Raw genomic sequence first — 5000 nt, forward strand, 5'->3', positions numbered from 1 at the left:
TTGGACACTCGGCAAGTATTTGATAGACATTAACTTCTTTTCCGCATAAATACTGTATATTTTTGCAATATTTTGTACGGAAGGCATTCAAAACCAAACTCCGCATCTTCAACTCCAATGTGAAGTCAATTCTGCTCTACGGATGCGAGACATGGCGGACAACACAGACAATGCAGCAGAAGATTCAGGCATTCTTCAACACCTGTCTGAGCCGCATCAACAAAATCCGATGGCAGGAGAAGATCCGAAACGAAGATCTGTGGGAGCGAGCGGGACAGGAACCAGTGGCCAAGCAGATACTGCGAAGAAAGTGGGGCTGGATCGGACACACCCTCAGGAAGCCAGCGTCCAGCATCACACGCCAAGCCCTGACCTGGAACCCGCAGGGAAAGAGGAAGAGAGGCCGGCCTCGCAACAGCTGGAGGCGAGATACCGTGGCAGAGCGTAAGCAGCAAGGGACAAACTGGACTGGAATGGCCAGAACAGCCCAGAACAGAGTGCGATGGCGAGGCGTCGTCGATGGCCTATGCTCCACCGGGAGCGATGGGCATAATTAATGAATGAATGATGAGACTCGTGGTTGGTTTTTTGACTGGGAAAGTTGAATTTTTCAAGAAAGCCTTGGAGTTGCTCGCTGTGACTGCCTTTATACAGTTACGGAAATATTGGCAGTGCGTTTAGAGTTGTCTTCATCAAGATTTTGCGCCTTATAAATATTATCATTATTATTATTAGTAGTAGTATTTTTATGTATTTATCTATTATTTATTTATTTATTGTCTTTGGTTATTTTTTTTTTCTCAAGGCCTGACTAAGCGCATTGGGTTACGCTGCTGGTCAGGCATCTGCTTGGCAGATGTGGTGTAGCGTATATGGATTTGACCGAATGCAGTGACGCCTCAGTCCTTGAGCTACTGATATGATACTGATACTGATATGTTGGTTAGGTGTGTTAAATTCCGAAACGATGTGATGAGAGCTTCGATTGAATTCGCAAATACGATTTCTGTGGTGGATAGACAGATAGACAACAGAGATACTTTAAAAAAAGAAAAAAAAGAAAAAAAAAAGTTGTGACAGGCACTTTTATTTAACCCTTTCGCCAGTCAGTTTAGAGTACAAAATTCCCTTGTGGTATAAACACAGAAAAGACAGTGGCTAAGAATAGCTGGGGATTCCCTCTGCGATGTATAGAAAATATGGCCTATTCTACCACCGAACATTAAGAGCTGTAGGTTCATGGATAACAGGCCAATGAATGGTCACCTTTCAGTGAAATGGGTCCTCTACCACGCCTGTGCATAAATGCGAGCTTGGCGGTGAAAGGGTTAATTCTGCTCATGCGGACAAGGTGAGACAGGAATGCTGTTGTGTATGCATCATGGTGATGATAATATGGTATACCCACTTTTATAATCATAGCGAAAATTCTCTCGGTCAAAGACCGAGCTCTAAGCGCTTTACAAACACTGAGTCATTTACACAACAGGCTGCCCTACCTGTTCCCTCCTGGGTTGAGACGACTGAGAGCTAGCTGCCTTTGGGTGCTCATCATTCGTTTCCTGTGTCATTCAATTGGGTTTCTGCCACGCACATATGCTCATACAGACATGATTGTTGGTTGTTGTTTTTTTACGCGTATGATCTTTTTATTTATTTACCCCGCCATGTAGGCAGCCACACACCGTTTACCGGGGTGTGCATGTTCTTGTTTTCTATAACCCACGTTGACATGGACAACAAGATCTTTAACGTGCGTATTTGATTATCTGTATGCGCGCACACACACACACACACACGAAGGGGGTTCAGGCACTAGCAGGCCTTCACATGTGTGGAAGAACGGAAAAATTCTCCACCCTTTACCCAGCAGGCGCCGTTACTGAGATCCGAACCCGGGCCCCTCACACACACACACACACACACACACACACACACACATGTCCACACACACACACACACACACACACACACACACACACACACACACACACACACACACACACACAAACACACACACATACACACACACACACACAAACTCACACACACACACACACACACACACACACACACACACACACACACACACACACACACACACACACACACACACACACACACATACAAACATGTACACACACGTCTCTCTACCTCTCTCAGTCTCAAACACTCTCTCACAAAACATGTACACACATGTGTCAAACACACACCACACACACACACACACACACACACACACACACACACACACACACACACACACACACACACACACACACACAAGTGTTGCTCTCCACTTGATGTTTTCAGCCGATTGTTGACAGACTCCTCTGCTTGCAGCGTGTCAATGGCCCTCAGATCGCTTTGACAGATTGTTCCGTGACCTCAGAAACCTTGTCACTGTCCTGAGCAGGCTCACACGAACGATCTATATTATCATATTATATTACGTTATGATGGAGTCTCCCGTCGGACCGACGGATGAGTAGACAGGTCAGGCTTATCCGTCGGTGTGTGTCCTCATATGGGAGAAGAGGCCGATTCTGGATGCGCAGCATTTCCCACAGGTGTTGCAAGGGAAAACGTCTCCAGAAGTTGAGGCCTGCTTCCTTTGCTCTTATATATATATGATAGTCAGTCGTGTCCGACTATGACCATCAGAACAACTGCTGTTCCGACTATGTGGGCTAGAATTTGATTATAGTGGAGAGTGTCTTGCCCAAGTACATCCCCACTCTCTCGGCCAAGAGGGTTTTTAGGACAGTCGGCGTTGGGATGGTTCCCAAAGGCCAACTAGCCCACAAGGCTGCAGCACTAAGAGCCAGTGCAATTTTGCCTCCTAGTTTGAGAGTCACAGTCCTTCACAAAAGACTAAGCTGTAAATGGTTTCCCATTGACTGGAGAAACCATTGATAATACAGCTCTCACTTTGCTGTTGGCCCAAATGTAAACTTATGTCAATCTGTGATATAAGCCGAATGTTGGGCCTGGTTCCTTCGCTCACGCTTCTCCTTAATGACCAGCGTTCTCTTGTTTTCAAACGTCTTTATGCCTCTAAGAGCACAGCATCCTCCAATGAGAGCGGTCAAGGGCATCATACTATATTTCTATCATTCTTTAATTTTAAGTATTTCTCATTTCCAATTTTGAGATCCCAGTTTCAGTTTCAATTTCAATCTCTCAAGCAGGCGTCACTGCGGTCAGACAAATCCATATACGCTACACCACACTCTCCCCCGCGCCCCCCCCCCCTCCCCACACCCCCGAACCCTTCATTGTCCCAAGCCCACCACCATCACGCCGCCAACTCTTGTCTTTTGTCTCTCTCCCACTCTCTCTCTCCCCCTCCATATCTCTCTCTCTCTTCCTCCCTGCCTCTCTCTCTTCCTCCCTGCCTCTCTCTCTCTCTTCATCCCTCCCTCCCCCTCCCCCCCCCCGTGTCTCTGTCTGTCTGTCTCTCCCTCTGCCTCTCGCTGTCTGTCTCTCTTCCACTCTCTCTCTCAGTCTCCTTCACTCTCTCTCTCCCTCCCTGCCTCTCTATCTCTTCATCCCCCCTCTCTCTGTCTCTGTCTTTGTCTCTCTCTGTCTTTCTCCCTCTCTCTCCCTCCCTCTCCCTCTCTCTTCATCCCTCTCTCTCCCACCCCCCCCTCTCTCCCCCACCCCCTCTCTGTCTATGGATACATATTGTTTCCGAGTTGCTATTACACAAACAAGATTCAACGTTCTACCACTCAACAACAATGTACATCGATACAGTCATTCAGATCAGGACAGAGCATGCCCATTTTGTAGGGATGAAGTTGAGAACGAGTAGCACTTTTTATTCAACTGCATCGTATATGAAGATTTAAGAAAGAGAATATTAAAAGAATCGGCTAGACTCCCCTTGCATGTGTTACTAGGAGCAACAAATTTCAATCACAGACATAATGTATCAAGATATATTTTCCATGCTATCAATACAAGGAAAAAGTTAATCTGCAGTCAGTGATCAAGCATGGTGAAATACTATATAAAAACAAATGTCTATATGATGGGCACATTGTTTAAGTATATATTCATTCAGTTTGTACTTGTTTTTGTTGTTGTTGTTGTTGCTATGGATAACACAATGTTATATGCAACCTCACCGATCCACCCTTCCCCATTGTACTGTGGCCCAAGGCCGATGTACATTAAACTTTCTGAGTTCTGAGTTCTGAGTTCTCTCTCCCTCCCTGCCTCTTCCTCTCTCTCTCTCCCTCTCTTCATCCCTCTCTCTTCCCCGCCCGCCCTCTCTCTCTCTCTCCCTCCTCCCCCCCTCTCTCTCTCTCTCTCTCTCTCTCTCTCTCTCTGTATTAACCTTTGTAGCTGTTCCCCTCCCATGCCTACAGTAACGCCTTCTCTTTGCTGACCCTGACGAAGAAGACCAACTCTATTCTCTAGGCAAGGCTATCGCCTTTCAAGGGAGAGCATTCGCATCAGTCACCTTTTTTGAAGTCAAGGGGACAATTTTCGTGTTCTTGCAATTTAATGTCGGCTCTCTCTCTCTCTCTCTGTCTGTCTCTCTGTGTCTGTGTGTGTGTGTGTGTGTGTGTGTGTGTGTGTGTGTGTGTGTGTGTGTGTGTGTGTGTTGTGTTTGTGAGTGCGTGCGTGCGTGCGTGTGTTTGTGTGTGTGTGTGTGTGTGTGTGTGTGTTTGTGAGTGCGTGCGTGCGTGTGTTTGTGTGTGTGTGTTTGTGTGTGTGTGTGTGTGTGTGTGTGTGTGTGTGTGTTTGTGAGTGCGTGCGTGCGTGTGTGTGTGTGTGTGTGTGTGTGTGTGTGTGTGTGCACGCACGCCCGAATACACACGTCAGAGCAAACACGTGCTCCCCCCCCCCACCCCCTAAGCTTTTGCGCAGTCTCATACACGCTCCCGCACGCACGCTCGTGAGCTAACCGCACACGCACAGAGACACACACAGAGACACACACACACACACACACACACACACACACACACACACACACACAGGTGTGC

The sequence above is a fragment of the Babylonia areolata genome, chromosome 16, assembly GCF_041734735.1.
Source record: "Babylonia areolata isolate BAREFJ2019XMU chromosome 16, ASM4173473v1, whole genome shotgun sequence".
In the NCBI taxonomy this organism is placed as follows: domain Eukaryota; kingdom Metazoa; phylum Mollusca; class Gastropoda; order Neogastropoda; family Buccinidae; genus Babylonia; species Babylonia areolata.